This window comes from Pinus tabuliformis, chromosome 9, assembly GCF_031772625.1.
Source record: "Pinus tabuliformis cultivar Carrire ecotype Pingquan chromosome 9, CPIR1, whole genome shotgun sequence".
NCBI classification, from domain to species: domain Eukaryota; kingdom Viridiplantae; phylum Streptophyta; class Pinopsida; order Pinales; family Pinaceae; genus Pinus; species Pinus tabuliformis.
In genome coordinates, this window is record NC_142307.1 from 1,617,983,361 (window position 1) to 1,618,009,961 (window position 26,601).

The 26,601-nt window shown below is 32.8% G+C and overlaps 1 pseudogene; it reads right to left on the bottom strand.

Annotated features, from left to right (window-relative positions):
- Positions 1-647: 647 nt before the first annotated feature.
- LOC149154993 (alpha-dioxygenase PIOX-like) overlaps positions 648-26,601 on the bottom strand; it is a 50,789-nt pseudogene continuing 24,835 nt past the window's right edge.

A 26,601-nucleotide genomic window follows, 5' to 3' on the forward strand; every position in this document is an offset into this window, starting at 1 on the left:
AACAAAGAATCAATTAAAGCACACGATCTATTGAATACAAGTGAAAGGAATCAGATACAATTCACACATATAAGCATTATGAAACAATACAAACATATGGGAGAAAGGTTCAAACACTTTATTAGATAGAAGAAGGAATTACAACCATTGGTGTCTGATTCAAAGCCATTCCTTTAGCTTGGATCCCATCCACATCACATCAAAAGCATGACAAACTTGTAGCATTACAATACTTGCTCTAAAGCCAAATCTCATAACAACATTATCTCCTTACAATTCAACATAATCCAACCCCTGATCACTTAGATGAGTGGTCAATTTATAGGAAGATAAAGGAAGCCTTGTCATAAATGGTGGCATTGAATGGCCTTCCATACTTAGAATTAGTTCCATGGAGGAAGGGATGATGATAAGGACGAGATTTTGGGGTGAACCAAAATCCCATTTCCCCAATAAATCGTTCTTGAGGCCTATGGGTTATGGGCCCACAAAGCCTATCCGCAATGCTTCTCATGATCTCACTTGCCTTATTTGGAATTACTGAAGGCACTCGCCAGAACAAACAAGGATGGTAATGCATGATGACGTTCTCATCTTTCTTCATCCACACACGCACTTTCTTTTCGGGTTTCTTTGCTATTCTTGCTTTAGCTACGAATTCTTGTTGCCGCTCCTTCTTCAACATAATTCACACATTGAGATCTGCCAATTAAATCTTGAATAGCCACCCTTGATACTAACTGCAACTTCGTATAACGTTTCATTTGAAGATAAAACACAGTACATGTGACTTTGTCTAGACATCCATGGCTAAGTATCTGCATAAATTAGAAATGGAAATAATGTGATTTTTCAATAACATGATCTTTATATTGAATAACACCTACAATAGGATGGCATCTATGATACTTCCAAATCTCTTTCAGACGACCATAAAATGCACTGAAGATGTTCTACTCGCTCACGCCTTTCCTCCAAGAGCGGCAATTTCATCCTTCCTGTAGTGATCCTCATCCATACTTGTAAAACAAATCTTCAATCTCACTCTCACGTATGTCGCCAGGAAGCTTGCCAACATAAATTGCGCTATCTGATCTTCTCATTGTAGTTTTCTAGGAATGATAGTCATGGTGATCACAACTACCCTCAAGAATGAACCAGATATAAAATCTAAAATATTCTCTAACGAATTCGAAGCAAGACCTGGCGACGCAAAGCCCCAACTTCTCGTGCCCCTTTCAGCCAATTTCTCAAGTTCACGACTGTCCTTATCACAACACAGATGGGAGCCTTTATCTCCTGGAGCTTTGAGCTTTCCTCGTTTCAGCGATGGCTGCAGAGAATCTAAATTGCTGGCAAACAATTCAAACAAAAAAAATACACAGACATAAATTCACAAAGACGCCTTTCCTTATAAATTCCCAAAGATGCATTTCCTTATAAATTCACAAAGACGCATTTTCCTTATTTACAAACTTGGTTACAATTTAAGGCATGGATTTCAGAGATCTGTGGCTTGAATCTTTTGAATCATTGACCGGAGAATCCACAATTTTATCATTTTTGAACCAACGTTTCAAATCCCAAATGGGATCCATCTTCAGGATGAGAGAATGATGATGACAGAAGAGCAGTGGAGAAATAATAAATAGTGATGAGGATAAAACATTTTAGAATAACAAACTTGTCGGAGAAAGCTGAAAGGAAGTTGTTGTCTCATGAGCCTAAGGCTCAAGACCAGCCTAATTGTGGTATTGTTTTTCTACCATATATCCATGGGATTACGGACAAAATCGCCAAAATCCTAAAAAAGAAAAACATTATCACTCATTTCTCAGCCCCAGGTACTATCAGACAAAGTTTGAGGTCCGTTAAAGATGATATCGACAAGCAGCAGCTTAAAGGAGTTTATAAAATAGAGTGTTCCTGTGGAAATCCACACAAGACTCAAGGAACATGGCGCGGATATTAAGAACGAAAGATCTCGTACTTCAGCCCTGGCAGAGCACTCCTTAAAAACTAAACACCATATCTGTCTGGAAAGCGCATCAATTATCGCTAGGGAAGAGCAACATCAGAGACGAAAGATCAGAGAAGCGCTTGAAATTATCAAACATCCTCATAATCTGAACAGAGATAATGGCGTGGAGATTAGCGGGAGCTGGCTTCCCTTGATCAAGGAAATAAAAATCGCAAGCGCATCCCCTGGTAAAGGTAAAGGCCTCAGCAAGTAAGTTATCCCTCTCCTTTCTTGTGTCTTCAGTCTTTGTTTTCATTTAGATCTAGGTATAGAATTTCGGTTAAATCCTAGAATATATTAACCCTAGATATTAATTATTTTCCTATTGGTATTAATATTCCCTAGGTTAAAATCTATTTCATATTAGAATTAATTTCTCCCTAGGTATAATATTAATCTCATATTAGAATTAATATTATATTTTAAAACAAATTAATATTAATAATATTATAATTAATAATAATATAATTAATATAAATAAATAAATAATTAATATTAATTAATATATTAATAATAATATAATCAATATAATTAATATTAATAATATATTAATAATATAATTAATTAATATAATTAATATTAATAATATATGAATAATGTAATTAATATAATTAATATTAATAATAATTTAATTAAATTATTTAAGAATTAATTTCTTATTAGAATTAATATTATTTATCAAAACAAAATAAAAATTTTAAAACATATTAATATTATATATTAAAACAAAATAAAAATTTTAAAAAACATATTAATATTATTTATATAATATTAATAAAACAAATTAATATTTAAAAAAAAAAAAAAAAAAAAAAAAAACAAAAAACAAAAAACAAATTAATATTAAACTATATAAAAAATAAAAATTAATTAAAATAATTAAAAAATATTAATTCAGCTGACAAGTTTGTTATTCTAAAATGTTTTATCCTCATCACTATTTATTATTTCTCCGCTGCTCTTCTGTCATCATCATTCTCTCATCCTGAAGATGGATCCCATTTGGGATTTGAAACGTTGGTTCAAAAATGATAAAACTGTGGATTCTCCGGTCAATGATTCAATTTAAGGCATCTCAACCTTAATCAAGAATTCTCCAGCAACTACATTTTACGCTGTCTGACACACAGGTTTTTTCTCTCATTTCTTGATTCACTAATGAATTCTTAATATCTTGTTATACATACATTCAGTTTTAACTAATTTTTTAACTGAAATTTGTTCATTAATTGAATTTGGTTCATGGTTGGCCTGGTTGTCCATGTGGTTATCCATGTGTCTTCTTTCTCTAATTTTTTTCCACTAAGGTGTTCGGATGCTCCTGCATCAGATGAGAGGATAGGATGCACCCTAACTCATTCCTCATCCATTTCGAGCTCATAGGAGTTGATAAGTGAGGGAACCTTCTAAATGACTCCAAAAGATAAGAATATTCCCCAAACCCTATGTGAATTTCTCTCATCTCGCCTAGTGCAGGTGAAAGTAAGCCTAAGTGCTCTGCAGACCACCCTCGCAGTGGACTCAACTGCTCTGCAACACACCTTTAGAAGGGCTTACTTGTGCTGGTCCCTTTAGAGGTTGTTTCTGGATGTCTTCAAATCATGAAATTGTCTGGGAAGGAAGCATTCAAAGGGGTGACTTGTTTAGGGCATGTAGCAATTGAAATTGGGGTTGATGAGCCCTAAAACACTAATCTGGATGATGGGATTGATATGTCCAAATGGATCTATAAGAACTGCCCCCTAAAGCATGAAGTCGAAAAAATTCCAATGTTGAATGAAATGCTTTACGATGTGATGAGAAGGTATCGAAGTGGAAGGTGACCTACATCAATTACAATACGCATATCATGATATTTGATTTTAGATGAATTGCTGAGGGAAGGCATACCCATGCTCAACTTATAAACTTTCATTACATGTACATAAATAGTTGTCTACAGATATAGACCCATGATCGAAATGACTATCAGTGTAAAGCCATTGTACATATGAGTTAGTACTCCTGAAATTACAGCCCGTATGGATGAAACTAGATCCGGGGTGTTTTATCTCATTCAATCGTTTGCTCAAGTACGAGTCTAACCATGTGAATATCTGATCTGAAGTCAAACATGCGAAGACACCATCTGATTACCAACCAATGATGTAAGTTGTTAACAGATACGAGAGAAATCATCGATAATGATAATGATCCTCAAGGTACTGCAGTACATTTTGCATGGTGTGAATGGATGATTTGATGTCGAACACCATACAAAGTCTTTGGGTCGAAAGCCATTGATATTAACCTATTTCCAGAAGCAAGAAACTTGCCATTGATGCATGCAAGCCTCAAGGTACTGGAAGGGTGTTTCTAAGTCAACTTCTTGGATAATGTGTCGATGTCGACAAGAAGCGACTCATCGCAGGAGGGCCTTGATGTATCCCACATCAATGACACGAAACGAGTGTAGTGATTTTAGATATGGAATTTGACTAACGATAAAAGGTTCAGGAATGGCGGTCATGAAAATGAAGGTTTATGGTATTGCAAAGGATGAATTTTGACTGAATTACTTCTCTTGAACATATCGGTGACACTGAAATGAATTGGTAGCATTGACCCAAAAAAAAGTGATGGATGGTATGATAGACCAATGTTATGATAACCATCAAGCTAATAACCCATTCCAAATAGTCACGATGATGGAGTGAAAGTGTCACGTTCAAGAGCAACCTGCTACCATAAAGTGGTTTTCCCCTTTCTCCATTTTCCCTAGTCATTGCTGACCAGTACCTCTTTATTTTTTATCAAGATTGAGGAGGATAAAATATGCTTGTTGTATAATTCCACCCTTCGGGTGAATCCATCGCTATTTGATGTTTTAACAAGTCTAGCAAAGGTGAAACTCAGTCTTTTCTAGATGGAAAAGTTTGTCGCTATTTGATGTTTTAACGAGTTTAACGACAAAGATAACTCGGTATTTTTCATGTTTAGAGAGTTTGAAAGGGGACAAAAAAAAATCCACAAATTCCTTTTTGTAAATTAATCTCTCAAGCCCGAAAAAGTGTAAAATAATACAAGAGAGATATCATTTCCAATTCGTTAACGAGCTGAAAAGGACAAGCGCTCAACAATCTTTTCATATTTTGAGATTCTGAAAAGAGCTTAAAGAGGACTCCATTTTAAGGAATGAGTGGTATCCAGGGTAGCAACTGGTTCAAGTGATTTTGGAACTTCTCAAAACATGTTTATTTAAGTGAAGACGCTGGCTAACAAGACCACTCATTGCAACTGTTCCTCAAAAGGAGTAAAACAACCAAGTGAAAACGTATGATCAGCCATGCAGATAGTGACGATGGAAGGAGAAAAACCAAGGCTCATTTGATGGAAGAGGATGATAGAATGAGAATCACGAGGGTTAAAATGGAGATGGGTTCATTTTTATAAAATCTTGAACCATGGGAAACTATGCTTGGATTCACTTTCATGTTTACACAAGCTTGAAACTACAAACTATGCTTGAATTTAGTTTTATTTTTACACAAGCTTGAAACAAAGAACCATGCTTGAATTCAATTTAAGTTTTACAGAAGCTTGAAAAAAAAAACTATGCTTGCTATTGGTTTACATGCCCCCAACATGATAAAAGGGAGAGTCTCCTGTAACCAGATGGAAGTCGTTGCGATGAAGCGGGACAATTATCCAACACCTTTCTAGCTTCGTCTAGATAGGGACAAAGGTGAATGGGGTGATTCCCTTCACATAACCTACAGGGAAACTTAACTTTACCACTAAGTGCATGCCCCCCAAGCTTCATTACGTTCACCTAAGTAGACTACTCGTGGCTATTAGGTGGATGGAATGAAGGTTCGTTTACGAGATCAAGTGAAAGACTCTACTGGGATTTTACGAGATCTAATCAAAGGCTCAAATTGGAACTTTGCTCCAGGGGACCTTGTTTCATTTTTTAATGAGCTTGACACAAGTCAAGGAACTCTGCTCAGCTTCCTTGTTTCATTTTTTAATGAGCTTGACACAAGACAAGGAACCATGCTCATACTCCTTGTTTCATTTTTTAACGAGCTTGACACAAGACAAGGAACTATGCTCATAGACCTGTTTGTTTTTTTAATGAGGTTGACACAGTAAAAGAACTCTCCTCATATCCTTGGCTTCATTTTTTAACGAGGTTGACATAAGAAAAGGAACTATCCTCAAATCCTTGGTTTCATTTTTTAATGAGGTTGACACAAGACAAGGAACTTTACTCATGGGAGTTCTATCTATAAGCTTACATCAATAATTTTTGAAAAGGTGTCTTTATTATAAACTATATATTTATAAATATATGTTGCTTAATTATGAGATATGTTACTTCATCATTGAATAAATCAAATATGTTATCGGTATAGATCCATCTTATATATATATATATATATATATATATATATATATATATATATATATATATATATATATATATATATATATATATATATATATATATATGTTCCTTCATCATTGAAGCAATTCGATATGTTATGATCTATCTTAACCATATATATTTATATGTTGCTTCATGGTTGAAGAAATTGTATGTACGTTACCAATATAGATCCATCTTAAGAATGGTTTTAGATCGAACAAGCCTTGATAGGGATACAATCTAGCAGAGGTTTACATGTCAAGAGATTTGATCATTTCTAATGGTTCATATAAATATACCGTTAAGATGGATCTATACCAATTATTTTTATATGTATATTTAAATGCATAAATAGCTTAAATGCCTTGAAAATTCCCTTGGTCACTTGAACTGAATCATGTAAACTATATTGCTTAAACTATAATTCCAACAATTTTTTCTAGATTTTCAAATAATATTAATCAACATGAAGAAGCATCAAATTATATAATAATAAGACTACTTGAAATATTTTACATTCAATTCTTTTATATACTAGCACAACCACATTTACCAATGTGTTTGATAAACGCCAATAGGCGTATATGAAATATATATACAACCACATTTTCCAATGTGGTTGATATACACTAATAGTCTTATATCAACCACATTAATAATTATTATGGCTATTTAGGATTATTTAGGATTATTTATATCAACCCAAATATAAATACTACAAACACTAAAATAAACATGGTTTATTTTGATGGTGAGACAATTCTTGTCACAATGCGACATTCAACCATGATTGACCATGTTTGGCTATGATTGACAATGGTTTACAATGATTGATATTATAAACCCAAATAAACAATAAACCCAAGGGATTAATACTAAAACCCCAATGAACAATAAACCCAAGGGATTAATACTAAAACCCCAAGGGATTATGAACCCAATGGAATAATATTAAACCCAATGGCCTAATACTATAGACCCAACAATTGTAAACCCAAATGTAACAATATTTTTCAAAATGGGACATTCAACCACGTGACTAATATGGTAAACCCAAATATAAATATTATAAACACTAAAATAAACATGGTTTATTTTCATGGTCAGACAATATTTGTCAAAATGTGACATTCAACCATAGGACTAATATTATAAACCCAAATATAAATACTACAAACACTAAAATAAACATGATTTATTTTGACAGTAACACAATCCTTGTCACAATGCGAGAATCAACCATGGTTGACCATGATTGATATTAGAAACCTAAGGGAATAATAAATCCAAGGGATTGATATTATAAACCGAAAGGAATAATAAAACTAAGGGATTAATACTAAAACCCCAAGGGATTATGAACCGAAGGGAATAATATTAAACCCATGGGAATAATATTATAAACCCAATATTGATAAACCCAAATATAAATACTATGAACACTAAAATAAACATGGTTTATTTTGATGGTGAGACAATCCTTGTCACAATGCAACATTCAAATATGGTTGACCATGATTGATATTATAAACCTAAGGGAATAGTAAACCCAACTTATTTACATTATAAACCCAAATGAATAATAAACCCAAGGGATTAATACTAAAACCCCAAGGGGATAATATTAAGCCCAAGGGATTAATACTAAAACCCCAAGGGATTATGAACCCAAGGGAATAATATTTGGCCCAAGGGACTAATATTATAAACCCAACATTTGTTTACCCAAATATAAATATTAAAAAGACTAAAATAAACATCATTTATTCATGGTGACACAATCCTTGTGACAATGTGACATTCAACCATGGTTGACCATGATTGACATTATAAACATGAGGTAATAATAAACCCAAGGGATTGATATTATAAACCCAAATGAATAATAAACCCAAGGGATTAATACTAAAACCCCAAAGGATTATGAACCCAAGGGAATAATATTAAACCCAAGGGACTAATATTATAAACCCAACATTCGTAAACCAAAACATAAATATTACAAACACTAAAATAAAAATCATTTATTTTCATGATTAGAAAATCCTTGTGACAATGTGACATTCAAGCATGGCTGACCATGGTTGGCTATAATTGACAATGGTTTACCATGATCGATATTATAAACCTAAGGAAATAATAAACCCAAGGGATTAATATGAGAAACCGAAAGGAATAATAAAACGAAGGGATTAGTACTAAAACCCCAAGCGATTATGAACCCATGGGAATTATATTAAATCCAAGGGACTAATATTATAAGCCCAACGTATATAAACCCCAAGACAATTATTATAAATATTAAAATAAACATGATCGACCATCATTGATTTTCATATTATAAACCTAAGGGAATAGTAAACCCAACTTATTTACATTAATACTAAAACCCCAATGGAATAATATTAAGCCCAAGGGATCAATACTAAAAACCCAAGGGATTATGAACCCAAGGGAATAATATTAAGCCCAAGGGACTAATATTATAAACCCAATATTGATAAACCCAAATATAAATACACAAACAAAAAAATAAACATGGTTTATTTTGATCGTGAAACAATCCTTGTCATAATGCAACATTCAAACATGGTTGACCATGGTTGGCTATGATTGATAATGGTTGACCATGATTGATATTATAAACCTAAGGGAATAGTAAACCCAAGGGATTAATACTAAAACCCCAAGGGATTATGAACCCAAGGGAATAATATTAAACCCAAGGGACTAATATTATAAACCCAATGTATATAAACCCTAAGACAAATATTATAAACATTGATATAAACATGATCGACCATTATTGATGTTCATATTGAGACAATCCTTATCACAATTCCATGTTGGACCATGGTTGACATCATAATAAACCATGTTTGACTCAAGAATAATAAACCCAAGCAATTGATATTATAAACCCAAGGGATTAATACTAAAACACCAAGGGATTATGAACCAAAGGGAATACTATTAAACAAAAGGAACTAATAATATAAACCCAAGGGTTTGATATAATAAACCCAAAGGAACAATAAACCCAAGGGATTATTATTTATTTTCATGGTGAGACAATCCTTGTCACAATGTGACATTCAAGCATGGTTAGCTATGATTGACAATGGTTTACCATGATTGATATTATAAACCTAAGGGAATAATAAACCCAAGGGATTAATATGAGAAACCCAAAGGAATAATAAAACGAAGGGATTAATAGTAAGACCCCAAGGGATTATTAAATCCAAGGGACTAATATTATAAACACAACGTATATAAACCTTAAGAAAAATATTATAAAAATTAAAATAAACATGATCGACCATCATTGATTTACATATTGAGACAATTCCTATCACAATTCCATGTTGGACCATGGTCGACATTATAACACTACAACAAAACAGGCAATTTGCGCCAGATTTAGCACTAGATTCTAGTGCATTTTTTTCTCAATTGGGATGAGCAACCTGGCGCTAAATCTGGCTCTATTGTACAATTTTTAAAGCGTCCTTTTTTGCACCAAATTTTGCATCTTTTTTACGCCAAATTTTCCATCATTTTCTGCATCATATTTTGCACCAAGATTTTCATTTGGTTTTACAACAGGTTTTGCTTCTAGTTTTGTGCCTTTTTTTGCATCTATTTTTGCATCATTTTTTGCTTCCTCTTTTGTGGAATTCTTTGCTTTTATTTTTGTGTCATAATTTGCATCGATTTTTACACCATCTTTGACATCTTATTTAGCGCCTTTTTTACATCCAATTTGTGCCAATTTTTGCATCTGGTCTTATGCCATCTTTTGCTTCTAATTTTGTACTTATTTTTACATCTATTTTTGTGCCAATTTTTCTTCCTTTTTTTACACCATCTTTTCCATCCAATTTTGCACCATATGTTGAATCTGATTTAGTGCCAAATTTCGCATGCATTTTTGCACCATTTTTTGCATCCACTTTTGCATTTTATTTATCTCCCTTTTTTGCATCCTATTTTGCACCATATTTTGCATTTAATTTTGCATCATTTGTTGCATCCAATTTAGCATCATTTTTAACACCATTTCTTGCATCCAATTTTTCATCCTTTTGAGCATCTAAATTTGCATCCTATGTTGAACCATATATTGCATCCACCTTTGCATCCCATTTTGTGTCTATTGTTACGTTCACTTTTGAGCCATTTTTTCGTCTACTTTTGCATTTGTTTTTGCACCAAGTTTTGAATGATTTGTTGCATCATTTTACATCCAATGTTGCATCTCAATTTGCATCCAAAATTGAGCCATTTTTATGCCCAATTTTGCACCATTTTTTCTTCTTTTGTGTCCAATTTTGCACCATTTTTTATGTCCAAATTTGCATCCTTTTTGGTATCTAGTTTTTAATCCTTTTTGGCTTCCAAATTTTCATCCTTTTTTTCTGCCACATTTTGTGTCCACATTTGCATCTCATTTTGCACCTAGATTTTAGTTGGAATTTTCATCTAGTTATGCATCATCTTTGACATCCTTGGTTTCACCATTTTTTAGTCCCATTTTGCATCTTGTTTTGTGTCTTTTCTTACATCCTTTTTGCATCCTAATTTTACACCATTCTTTGCATCCTCATTTTGGTGTCCATTTTTGCATCCTTGTTTGCACCCAATTCGGTATCCTTTCATATGCCCTATTTTGTTCCCTTCTTTGTGTCTAGTGTTGCACCCTTTTTTAATTTTACTTTAAAAACCTTTTTGTGTCATTGTTTGCATATTGTTTTGATGGCTAGTTTAACATCCAATTCTACTCCCAATTTTTCATCCATGGTTAAATCCACTTTTGGCTTCTTGTTTAGAGTTTTACTTTTATTTCCATTTATGACCACCTCTATGGGTTCATTTTACTAAGTTCATTTACATAGTGAAATATATTAAATTTTCTAAATATCATTTTGCTGTAGGATTTAATGCATGGTTAGATGAAAACAAAACCCTCTCAGTTTATCTCAGAAACCTAGGACAAACCAATTAAGAGAAAGGTTGTTCTAAGGCTTAGGATTCTTAGTAGATCAAGATGTAGAGTATAGATTAAGAAAAAGAGAATGAATTCTTGTGAGTCCTCGCATGCAAGTCTTCTTGGAGTTTTTTGTATAGCCAAGAAGTGCTCCTAGCTAGCTCCAAAGCTTGGTCCTACACATAAGAGAGAGAATAAAGCAACCTTCACAACATAATATCTTAATAATCAAAACTATAAAAAACATATAAATATTATTGAATAAATAAATATAAACCAAAAACCCATGCATACATTAGTTAAATAGAAGAAGTAAAGAATGAATAGAAACATATTGAAGGAAGAACAACTGATCTATATGAATAAAGGAGTTGGAGGAAAGTTACAACAATCAGATATAGTTGCAACATCAACTCCCCCAACTCATAGCTCCAAAACTCTCCCTCTCAAGACAGATCTCAAGAGCGTGACAATACAAAATTCCCATCATTTTTTCAATGGCCAAGCCTCTAATATATAGGAAAGTGGAGGCTATGAAGATTTCCAAAATTCCTCATTAGTTCAATTTGGGAAAAATCTTTTGGGTGAATAATGTTTCCTCATATAAAAAAGGAATTTTCCACTTTTTAGATGCTTTTGTGCTTAGGAAAAAGCTTCCCCATGCTTTATGGCTCTTTCCCACTTTTGTATGCTTTTATTTTTTAGGAAAAAGCTAAAGATGAGGATAAAGAGATTACATTCCACCATTTGTTTCCAAAAGTGACCAAGAATGTCAAATTCAAATTCTAGTTTGCTTATGTTTTAGTTTTTTTTTAAATATATATTTAGTTTTACTATTTTTTTTTTCTAGAAAAATATATTTAGTTTTTGGTATATTTTTCTATAAGAAAAATTATATTTTGTTTTTATAAAAATGGATTTTAAACATTCCATTCATGCTAAATTTGTGATTTTATGATAGGAGTTTAAATTATATATAGTAAAGTAACTTAATGTCATGTGTCATGTTGCTGAGATGGGTGTTATACATCTCTTTCTTGCTAAGTTATAGAATGTGCTTGGGTTTTCTTAATGCAATAAAACTAATTATGTTCTTCATGATATCTTGAAATGTTCATCTTGAACCAGGCTAATAAAACAATAAAGTTAAAATAGGTTTTCCTTTGTCCTTTATAGATCTTTGTCCCCATTAATCTTGGTCTTAATAGATTAATTGTCTTGTGGTGGCCTTGAGTGGTCACTTCCATTAGTTGCATGCTTTGTAGTTTTCAGTTAGTGACATTTTTTAGGCTTGATAATATGTTATTTAATTTATCAAAATGTGTTATTGTCCATATTATTGTTAAATATTAATATTAAATATGCTGATTTTTAAGCATGTTTTAGCAAAACTTTCCCAAAATGTTTATAGATTGTATTTTATAATGCAATGATTCTTTGCTTGATGAAATTGTTTTTGGATATTTTTTTTAATGATTCATTGATTGATGAAATTGTTATGGACATTTTTTTTAGTATATTAAATTGTATGTGATAAAGTCAAAAATCACCTCTTTTTTAGATTTTCATTGATCAATTTCCCTTAAGGCCATCAAGTTCACCATTTGGTCCCAGGTTAAGGAAATATAGGAGTCATGAAGTGGACTTGTCCAAGCACTTAAATCTTGAGACATGTTTCTTTTTAGTCACTTTATACTTTCTTTCTATGTAAATTTTTGTTGAAAATAGTCTTGGAACATGAGGGGCATCAACAGTAAGTGAAAACAAACTCCTAAAAGAAAAATGGTATGCAAAGCACCCATAAATAATGTTGATATAAGAAGCAAAAATATTAAGTGAGGTTCAACCTCATATAATTAGAAAATCGGGGAGGAATTTCCAAGTAGTAGTGATTGATGCTTAGAGATACTTGGGTGGAATGGTTATTATTTGAAATGATTAAGACATCAAGGTTACCAATATGTTTACCTCTTTTCGCATTATGACAATACAATTTTAGTTAATTGACATTGAGGACTACTACCATGTATCCAATGTCTATGACTCCAATATCGCAAATGGAAAACCTCTATTTCTCAGTTCTATTTCTAGCACAAGTAATTTATACTCCCCATCTCCATGGATTGTTGGGAGTGACTTCAATATTATAAGTGTCTCGAGGAAAAGAAAGAATGAATCGAAATGTTTAACAAGATATTTTGTAAGCTATACCATTAAAGCCACAAAGTAGTCTCCATTAAAGTTGTCAAGAAATGAGTCTCCAACCCACACATGTGGATCAATGAGATGTAATACATGTGTGTGTGGTTACGAACTCAATACACCTCTATAATAACTCCACAAACTTATGTATTTCACTCTGTCACATAAATTGACAGTAGTGTGACATAAGTAAACCAAGAGTAGACATGAAAGCCTTAGGAAACAAACATTCCTTATATCCTCAATTAGGTGCTTAAATGATGAAGTGAAAATGCAAGGAGAAAAGAAGAATTCATGATTTAACCATCACATACATGTGATCAAGTGTGACTAGGAGTGTATATATTCATATATTTCCAAAGAGGGAGTGAATACATGAGTTACCATTTATTGGCCCTTATTTTTCTTTCTTTTTCATTTTCTTATATATAGGACTTAGGGAATAAGGTTTTCATAAGTTTGGCACAACTCATAGATATAAGATTTACATGAATTTTCACTTCAACCTTAGAGTTTAGACTTAGATAAATCAATATAGTGTATGTTTAATGATTTTGGCTTTCACTTTTTTATTGTATTTCATCACAAAAACAAAAGGGGAAATATTTTGCCACAAATCTATGAATGCTTAATCATAAAGTCGTCATGTGATGAAAACAAATTAATGATGTTATTCTCTACGAAAATGATGGGTATTCTTGAGAAAATCTTATGCTTGTGGATGTTTCCTCCCTGGTTGAGAGGGAGTGAGGGTAGACACCATGTTATCCATGTGTCATGTACTATGGCTAGGATTAACAATCGTAAGCCTAGTAAAGGCACTAGTAGGGATAATGGTGGATTGGATAAACATCTGGGACCAATATTCTTTGAGAATTTGGACATTGACTAGGACTAATCACCATAAGTCAAGTACATTAATCCAAGATAAGAATAGTCATGAGGATTGACATTTTCTGGTGTCAAATATTATGATAGTGGATTAGGAAATGATCATGTGAGGACATACCTGGTAAACATCTTGGTGGGGTAAGTGCCTTGAAAGGCAGTGGTGTCCAAATTTATGCCTCCCAACATTGTGCTCTGATCTAATGGAGAGATAAACTTATTAGTCAAGGCCTTACTATTTTGAAAATTTTGGCTATGATGATGTAAATCATCATTGATGCTTATCAATCTAGATCCCTTCTTATATGAATATTTCAACTTGAGAGTACTTTTTTGTCTCATTATGAGTACCTCGCTAGTTTAGAGGGAGGGTCATCATCTTCATTATTGCCATCATCACCACCATCAATGTGATCATTATTTTCATCATTTCATTATCATCATAATCACCATTCATGTCTTCTTCATGATCATCATCATCATCATGATTTTGTATATTGTCGTCAATTGTTCATAATTATAGGTATCATAAGAAATATCACCAACCTTAGGACACATGATATATGAAAGAAAAATAACCACTTTATTTTTTAGAAATGATTGATGATCATCAACATCACTACCATTATCATCGTCATTATAATTGTCATCATCCCCATCATCATAACTAATATAAGTTTTATCATAATTTTTGTCATCTTCATCATGAACATCATAATCATCATTCATGCCATTATTGTTCTTGATTATGGCCAAGATGAAAATAATGATAATGATGATCAGATGATGATGACTTGGAAGATGACGCCAAAGATAATTATTATGATTTTTACCATGATAACATTTAAAAATTGGGAGGAATGGCCAAGGTCATTAGCATCATCATCATTGTCATTGTAACTCCCATTGTCTTTATCATCATTGTCATTATCATAACAATCGCAATTCATGTCATCGTCATCATCTTCATTATCATCATCGTTATAATTATTGACATTGTCATCAGTTGTTCATAATTTTCAATGTCATAAGAAATATAATCAATGCAAAAGATATGATGTGTGTTGGAAAATGGATGCAAAAGTAAACAAAAAAATGGGGGTAAAAATAGACGTAAATTTGGATGAAGAGTGGACACAACAGAAGTAGATGCAGAACAAGACAGAAAAATTGAACAAAAGTGGATGAAAAAGTAGATGCAATAGTTCATACAAACTTGAACACAAAATAGGACTCAAACATGGATGAAAAAGTGGAAGAAAACATGGGCACAATAGTAGGCATAAAACTTAGCATGAATTGTGGTGAAACAAATGTGGATACTCCAATGAATGTAAAAAAAAAGGGACACAAACTTGAATGCAAAAAGGAGGAAAATTTGGATGAAAAAAGGGATGTAAACATGGGCCAAACATGGGTGCAATAGTGAACACAAAATTAGTTGCAAAACTAGACAAATCAAAATTGGATGTAAAAGTAAATTCGAAATGGGATGCAAAAAACATAAAAAATATTTGATGCAAACTTGGACACAAAAGAGGATGCAAATATGGATGCAATAGTGGAAGAAAATGTGGGTTGCAATGATAGGCATAAGATATGGCACAAATAATAGCACAAAAAAGGTGGATGTAATAATAGACACAAAAAAATATGCAAACTTAGATGCAATACAAGATGCTATAAGGGATGTAAAAGTGGATGCAAACACGGGTGCAACATGAGAAACAAAATTGGATGCAAAATATGGATGAAATGGAAGTACATGCAAAAGAAGATACAAAATGAGATGCAAAACCCAACACAAAAGTGGATGCAAAAATAGATGAAATATTTTATGCAAAAGAGGATGTGAAGATGGATGCAAAATTGGAAGCAAACATGGGTACAACAGTATGTGCAAAACATGGAACAAATTTTGTCACAACAAAAGTAGATGTAATGATAGATGCAAAAAAAGAAGCAAATGAAGATGAAAAATAAGATGCAAAAAGGGATGTAAATGTGGGTGTAAACATGGGTGCAACAATGGATGTAAAATAGCTTTTGCAACTTATTTGAAGGAGCAATTTTGTCCCAACAATTAGAATTGTAGCATAAAGAACATGGTTAATACATATGATTCGACCAAAAACTAGTTACTACCAAAATTCAACCAAAAAAAATATTACTGCATAAAAACAGAATTAAAAACAAAAAAAACAAAAACAAAAATTTCCCAAATTAAAAATAAATAAATGATAAACTTTTTTTTACCAAAATTTAGTGATTTTTTTAGTGCTAATACTAACATCACCATTACAACAAGATATTTTTTTAGTGCTAATACTGCCATTACAACAAGATATAAGAGGGATATAATGCAAAAAGTTTAATAATAATATATATGTAGAAGATGGTCTTCAAACTGGTGAATTCATGATAATCAATGGGACTACAGTCAAAATAATTGGATGTTATTTACTTTTTTACATAGATTGTCAAAATAATTGCATAAATCGATTTTTTTTAACCAAAATTTAACAAAAACTTTGCTAGTGCTAACATTAGAACCACCATTACAACAAGATATCTTTCTAGTGTTGACAACACCATTATAGTAAGATACCTCAAGAGAGACAGAAAATTTAAAAAGTATGATAGTAATATGTATCCAGAAGATGGTAGTGAAACTAGTAATTGTTCATTCTCATTATCATAATCATTGTCATCATCATCACCATCATCCTTGTCATCGTTATTGCCATCATTACATTATCATCATAATCACCATTCATGCCATCATCATCAGCTCCATCATCATCATCATTATGGACATTGTTTGCAATTGTTTATAATTATAGACGTTGTAAGAAATATCATCAACCCAAAAAATGTGATCAGTGCTAGAAAAGGGTTGTTTAGGACACATTGATATACGTAAGAGAAATAACAACTCTATTTTTGAGAGATGATCGATGATCATCATCATCACCACCATTATCATCGTCATTGTCATTTTTATCATCCCCATCATCATCATTAATGTAATTTCTATCAACATTGTTGTAATCATCATCATCATTCATGCCATTATTGTTTTTGATGATGACCTAGATGAAAATGATGATGATGACACCAAAGATAATGATTATGATTATGACAATGACAACATCTAAAATTGGGAAGATTCGCCAAGGTCATTAGCATCGTCATCATCATAATCATTGCCATCATCATCATTAATGTCATTGTAACCACTATCGTCTTTATCATCATAATCACAATTCATGTCATCGCCATCATCTTCATTTTCATCATTGTCAATATTATTGACATTGTCATCAATTGTTCATAATTGTCAATGCCATAAGGAATATCATCAATGCAGAAAATATGATGAGTGTTGGAAAAGGGATGCAAAAGCGAACATAGAAATGGGGGCAACAATAGAAGTAAAATTGGATGAAAAGTGGATACAACATAAGTAGATGCACAACAACATGAAAAACCTAACACAAAAGTGGATGCAAAAGTAGATGCAGTTGTCAATGCAAACTTGGATGCAAACATGAAGGCAAAAGTGGAAGCAAACATGGGTCCAATGGTAGGTGTAAAACTTGGCACAAACTGTGGTGAAACAAATGTGGATGCAACAACGGACACAAAAGTAGATGCAAAAATGGATGAAACAAAAGTGGATACAATAGGGGATGCAAAAACATACACAATATCTGATGCAAACTTGAACACAAAAGAGGATGCAAATGTGGATGCAAACGTGGAAGCAAATGTGGTTGCAATGGTAGGGGAAAGATATGGTGCAACAAAAGTGGATGTAACAATAGACAAAAAATATGCAAAATAAGATGCAAAAATGGATGTAAAAGTGGAAGCAAACATTGATGCAACAGGAAAAACAAAATTGGATGAAAAAAATGGATACAATGGAAGTAGATGCAAAAGTAGATACAAAACGAGATGCAAAACCCAATGCATAAACCTGACACAAAAGTGGATGCAAAAATAGATGCAATATTTGATGCAAAAGAGGATGTGAACATGGATGCAAAATTGGAAGCAAACGTGGATACAATAGTGAGTGCAAAACATGGTGCAAATTATGGCATAACAAAAGTGGATGTAATGATAGATGAAAAAAAAGAATCAAAGTATGATGCAAATGAAGATGTAAAAAGGGATGAAAAAAGTGAAATTTAAAATGGGTGTAACAGTGGATGCAAAATTGTATGCAAAAGTGGATGCAATAGAAGTCGATGCAAAAGTAGATGCAAAACGAGACACAAAACCCGATGCAAATCCTGGTCCAAAATTGGATACAAAAAGGGATGCAAAAATAGATGTAGTAGTTGATGAAAACCTAGATGCAAATGAGGATGCAAACGTGGATGCAAAATTATAATCAAAAGTGGGTGCAAAAGGAGGTGCCAGACTAGGCGCCAATTGTGGCACAAAAATATTAGATGCAATAGTGGGTACAATAATAGATGCAAAAGAGGATGTAAATATGGATGCCAAACAAGATGGAAAAGTGGATGCAACAAAAGTAGATGCAAAATTATATGCAAAACTAGACACAAAACTCGATGTAAAACGTGGCGCAAAAGTGATGCACAAATGGATGAAAAAATGGATGCAAAAAATGATTTAAAAAAGGATGCAAAAAAGGATGCAAAAGTCGATGCAAAAGTTGATGCAAGTGTAGGTGCAAAAAGTGGATGCAAATGAGGATGCAAAAGTATGTCAAACAAAAATAGATGCCAAAGTTGATGCAAAACCTGGTGCAAAGGATGACACAAAACTTGGCATAAAATTTGGTGCAAAACGTGGTGCAAAACCTATTGCAATACCTAGTGCTAAACTTGGTGTAAGATTTGGTGCAAAACTTGATGCAAATTTTGTGTCAAGTTTTGCACCATATTTGATAAATGGATGCAAATAGCACCAAAAATGGGCTCTAGATGCAAAAAAAGAAGTAAAAAGGGACGCTAATCGCTGGTTTTGTTGTAGTGTAATAAACCATTTTTGACTCGGGAAAAATAAACCCAAGCAATTGATATTATAAACCCAAGGGATTAATATTAAAACCCCAAAGGATTATGAACCTAAGGCAATATTATTAAACAAAAGGGATTAATAATATAAACACAAGGGAATAATGAACCCAAGGGATTGATATAATGAACCCAAAGGAATAATAAACCCAAGGGACTAACACTAAAACCACAAGGGATTATGAACCCAAGGAATTATTAACATTAAAAAGTTGAAGAATGAAGAAAACCAATAATTTGATATTATAAACCATTGGGAATTAATAAACCCAAGGGGAAAATATTAGAAACCAAAGGGATAAAAATGGCAAGGGATTAATAAGGAATTAATTTTTTAAACCCAACGGATTGATCAACCCACATGACTATGAATATTATAAACCTAATGGATCAATAAACCATAGGGATTGTTAATATTATGATTTTCATATTGACACAATCTTTGTCAATGCGATGTTGGACCATGATTGAACATGATTGATTTTCATATTGAGAAAATATTTGTCGCAATGTGATGTTGGACCATGGATGACCATGGTTGATTTTCATATTGAGACAATCTTTGTCCCAATGTGACGTTGTACCATGTTTGACCATGGATGACCATGGTTTTCGTAATGTGACATTGGACCAAGAGACCATATTCGTCACAATGTGACCATGATTATTGACCATGGTTGACCATGATTAAGAATGGTTGATTTTCACATTGAGACATCTTTGTGACAATGGGACGTTGGACCATGGTTAATTTTCATATTGACCATGGTTGACCACGATTGACCATGATTGATTTTCATTTGAGACAATATTTGTCACAATGCGGCATTTGACCATGGTAGACCATGATTGAAGATGGTTGACATGGCTGATTTTCATATTGAGACAATAATTCTTATAATGTTATGTTGGACCATGTTTGACCATGAATTTCCATGGTTGACGATGATTGACCATGGTTGATTATCATATTGAGACAATCTTTATCACAATGTGACGTTAGACAAAGAGACAATCTTTGTCACAATGTGAACATGATTATTTACCATGGTTGACCATAGTTGACAATGCTTGACCATGGTTGATTGTCACATTGAGACAATCTTCGTCAAAATGCGACATTGAAACATGGTTGACCATGGTCGACAATGGTTGACCATGGTTGATTTTTATGTTGAGACAATTCTTTCACAATGTGATGTTGGACCATGGCTGACCATGATTGACGATGGTTGATTTTCATGTTGACCATGGTTGACCATGATTGACCATGGTTGAGCATAATTTTAATATTGTTAGTTAAATGTTATGAATATTAATAAATATTAATAACTAATATTAAAATTAACGTTTATAAATATTAATAATATTAAAAGTAATATTAATGTTGGTATTCATATTAATCAATATTAATATTAATATATAAGTGTGTTGTTAAGCATCGATGGTGAATTATGAGTGAGTAGTGTATTCTGCATATCATAGATGCAGGTGGAGTGTGCAGTAATTAGGTGAAGGACGAAAACCTGAAGAAACCCCAAAACCATAGATACATTGAAGAAATAGTGTAAAACATAAGTAAACAGAGTAGCGGAGGAGTAAATTATCGTTGAACAACAACCGTTAGATCTCACAGATCAACAACTAGAATCAAATCGCAGAAAGTGGAACATCGGGATCGCATCACAATCTTTGAAAAAGGAGGAAGCGATTGCGACATGCGATATGTAGCGGAACCGAAAACTTATCAAATGAACCCTAGAACCCCATCAGGTCCGTAATACATGTTGGAGTGGTTTTTAAACAATGTAAGTGGATTATCAGGTGGAGGAAGAATGGCAAGTGGTATCGGAGAGCAAGCACCCGATTCCACTTAGTGTTTGACACATAGTAGCGAATGAAGTGGGGAAACCGCTCTATCGGGCGGTTAAACCCTGTGCATGTTGGCAACCCAAAGCCAGTGTAAAGCGTTGGATCTATGGGAGGAGATCAATGGAAGAGGATAATGTGAAGGCCGATGAGTGGACCCGACAATATTTATAAATTCGAATGTATAAATTTTGAGATCCGCTTATATGTTTAAGAGCAGAAATTTAATGTATTTCCTTTGTATTTCTATAAAGTGCTGTGTCAAGGGCTTTTATGTGAAAGTGTTATTCAAATGTTTCGATAGTCGCATATCAAAGTCAGAGGGGCATAAAGGTATGTATGTGGTATGACCACGGTAACTGGCAATGAGCGACCATGATAAAGGTGATTCTCGGGGATTGTGAAAAGATCGAGGATTGGCAAAAAAAGGTATGGTGTATGTGGTTTTATGTGTTATCAATTATAAAGGGTTTATAATGGATTGAAGTGTGATAGAAGGGTTTTAAGGTTAAGCACAATTATAACCCAAAGTTAAAAGATGGTTTTGTATATGGTGCGGAATAGGAATTTAATGATGGCTTAGAGGGGTTTTATGAGTCCCGATATTAAAGGGAATGAAGGTTAAGGGGTGATTAAAGTCCCGATAATGAGGGTTTAGACTTTGGGTTAGCTTATTAATATGTTTCCACATGATAGATAATGGAAAGGGCCTTAACCATTACTATTAATGAAGTTTTGACCTGGTAGGTCATATCTATTCCTGGGAAAATGGTTTATGCATAGGTCTACATGCATACTGTGGGTAAAGCAGGGGTAACCCTGCGTTAGATGTTGGACCATGGTAGACCATTAATAAAACCTCATATACAACCATTGTTAAATGTGGTTTAAAATGGTTGACCATGGTTGATTTTCATATTGAGACAATATTTCTCAAATCTTGTGATGTTGGACCACGGATATGAATTGCCATGGTTGATGATGGTTGAAAATTGTTTATTTTCATATTTATACAACCTTTGTGACAATGTGACATTGGACAAAGAGAACTATCTGATTAATAAACCCTAGCGATTAATATGAAAAACCCAAGGGAATAACATTAAACCTTATGATTAATATTAAATCCTAAGAACATAAACCCTTATATTAATAAACCTAAGGGGATTATAAACTAAAGAGATTAATTAAACCATAAGATTAATGTTATAAACCATAGGTTTAATATTAAACCCTAGGAATACAAACCCTATGATTAAGATTAAAACCCTGGGATCAATATTATAAACCAAAGCAATTACTAAAAGCATTGGACTAATATTAAAAACCTGAGGGATTATAAACTGAAGGGAATAACATTAGACCCAACGATTAATATTAAACCCTAGGAATATAAACCCTAAGATTAATATTATAAACCTTAGGATTAATATTATAAACCTAAGGGACTAATAAATACAATGGATTAATACTAGAAACCCAAGGGATTATAACCCAAGGGAATAATATTAAACCCAAGGGTTTAATATTATAAACCCAAGGTATATAAACCCTAAGATAAATATTAAAAACCCTAAAATAAACATGGTTGACTATCGTTGACAATGGTTGATTTTCATATTGACATAATCTTTGTCAATGCGATGTTGGATCATGATTAAACATGATTGATTTTCATATTGAGAAAATATTTGTCGTAGTGTGATGTTGGACCATGGATGACCATGGTTGATTTTCATATTGAGACAATATTTGTCCCAATATGACATTGTACCATGTTTGACCATGGATGACCATGGTTTTCATAATGTGACATTGGACCAAGAGACCATCTTCGTCACAATGTGACCATGATTAAGAATGGTTTATTTTCACATTGAGACATCTTTGTGACAATGGGACGTTAGACCATGGATGATTTTCATATTGGCCATGGTTGACCAGGATTGACCATGATTGATTTTCATTTGAGACAATATTTGTCACAATGCAACATTTGACCATGGCAGACCATGATTGAAGATGGTTGACATGGCTAATTTTCATATTGAGACAATAATTCTTATAATGTGATGTTGGACCATGTTTGACCATGAATGGCCATGGTTGACGATGATTGACCATGGTTGATTATCATATTGAGACAATCTTTATCACAATGTGACGTTAGACAAAGAGACAATCTTTGTCACAATGTGAACATGATTATTGACCATGGTTGACCATAGTTGACAATGCTTGACCATGGTTGATTGTCACATTGAGACAACCTTCGTCAAAATGTGACATTGAAACATGTTTGAACATGGTCGAAAATGGTCTACCATGGTTGATTTTCATGTTGAGACAGTTTTTTCACAATGTGATGTTGGACCATGGCTGACCATGTTTGACGATGGTTGATTTTCATATTGACCATGGTTGACCATGGTTGAGCGCAATTGACCATGATTTATTTTTATATACAATCTATGTCACAATGTGACGTTTGAATAAATATTATAAACCCTAAAATAAACATGGTTGTCCATCATTCACCATGGTTGATTTTCATATTCCCATAATCTTTGTCACAATGCGACATTAGACCATGGTTGGCCGTGATTGATTTTCATATTGAGACAATATTTGTCACAATGTGACATAGGACCATGGTTGATTTTCATATAGAGACAATCTTTGTCACAATGCAACATTGGAGCATGGTTTACCATGAATGATATAGATTTGTATGCATTAATTATTAATGTGACAAATCCATATAAGTTTTTTGAAAATAAGTATTGATAAAATATCATTGAAATAATAAGCTTTATACCAATTACAACGATAGTTATATATGAAGACATTCATGCGTTAAGTAATGAAACCATATATAATTAAAATGAAAATCTTATGGAAAAAATGTGAATATTATTGTTAACTTTTGCAAAAATTAATAAGTGTGAAAATTTTAATATGTCATTTTTTCTTTTAAAAAAGTTATTATCAACAAATATAAATTGACTCTAAATTAATTTTAAACATGGTATATATTATTAATTTTTTTGTACCTAGGTCATATATATATATCTATATATATCTATATCTATCTATATATATATATATATATATATATATATATATATATATATATATATATTAGAAAAAATTATTGATCAAGAAATACAAATTGGATCTGGTTAAAATTAGAAGCCAAAGTTCATATATAAATGGATTAATACATGTATATATTGGTTATTTGTGTTCTTCACAATATTGGAAATGATTCTACTAATCAAACTATATTTTTTAATGTGGAGACAAATATTTTTATCACTACAAAATTATAGTGTTTTCTTGGCATTCATGTTTGATTAGCAACTTTTATTAATTTAGCTTCTACATAAAGTTAAGGTCTTGTTGTATAGAGTATTTACAAGACTATGAATGCATGGTGGTGAGATATGGTATACCATAGACTTTCGATGACAAAAATCTCTAGCTTGCAAGTGATTTTACTATATTTTTTTCTTAACACATATTTGTGGGCACTTATTTCATGAATTTCATATTTATAAGATTAGATATTGATTTTTTAGGCTTTTAATTCTATTTTATGTCATGTTTATTTGAGTTGTGGGGTTTTTATATGCTTAATGAAATTCTATTTAAAGATTTTCTAAAAGTATGTGAGCATTTTATATTAATAAGATTATATGTTGGATTTTTGGGCTTTTTGTTCTACTTATGTCATAAATATATGTTGGATTTTTGGGCCTTTTATTCTATTTATGTCATATTTATTTGAGTTGGGGGGATTTTATATGCTTAATGAAACTCTATTTAAGGATTTTATGAAAGTATGTGAGATTGTTGCATTGAAATAAGTTGTTAGTGAGCAACTTAATGATTCTTATGATTGTTACCAGCAATTAGTTGAATACCTCCAGTGAGATTTGGAATTGAATGAATATCCTGCACACATGAATATAGCAGCTACAATTATATAGTTACACGTATGATCACAGATCAGCGAAGACATGGTATGCTCTGGAGTCAATAACCATGAACCGGAACTCTGCCACAGTTGCTATCGTGGATAACAAGGTGAAAAAACATACGTTCGCCCAATGCCACATCTTCCCCAATGAACTCAAATCCTTTCCCTTCACTTTAATATACATATGGTTTGCCAACACAAATGTTAATGGTATCACGCTCAGTGTGCCAGTAATATTCATAAAATCACCCACAAATGGAAGCAGAGCCCCAACAAGTGTGGTCACTATCAAATATGTCCCTCAAGCCAGAACCCACACTATCCAATTGCGAATAGAATACACACTTTCATTGCTCCTTCCGAACTTTGTATCCAGAAACTCATACATGGGGCTTCCACATATCTACAACCATTCCACTAGGGTTTATAACCTGGAGTGGTATTTCGGGCGGCAAAGAAGTGGTAAGTGGTATCGAGAGTTTTGGCTCTGATTCCACAAATCGGAGGACACGTAGTAGCGAAGGAGTGTGGGGAAACCACTTTATCAGGCAGTTAACCCCCATGTGTCTTTTCAACTCGAAATCTACCATGAACCATTGGATCTTTCGAGAGAAGATAAATGGTAGAGAAGTAATAAATTTTGGGAGAGAGTTTAAAAAAAAGACTAGAACCTTCTTTTTTCTATGCGCTAGTCATATCATTAAATGAAACTTTTTCTATACCTGTATTTCTGGAAACATGCCTGAATTAAATGCAAAAATGTGATTTGTTGTAGCACTAATTGTTCTAAACATTCTTCCTTTACTTGAACCTGAACTTGAAATCTCACAATCTCTATCTGGGCTATTGAGACCTACATATCCAAAGTAAGTAGAAAATTAAGATTTTTCTCCAAGCGATTGTTTTAATACCCAACTTGACAAGGACCATGAACCAGAAGATATGTAAGCATCACAAGTGAGATGTATCCTGGTTAAAAGAAAAGAGAGATACCATAGCGTATAGATAATTCATAGTAGCAATGATATAAATGCAACTTAAGAATGTTGAAACACTGAGCCACAACCTCAGAGATGATAAGTGGGGAATGCCAAATGAAAAAATGCTACAAATGATTCCTGTAATTGCGATGCAAGAAGGTAGCTTCAGCATGGTAGCTTCATTCTTGTGTAAACTATATATTTC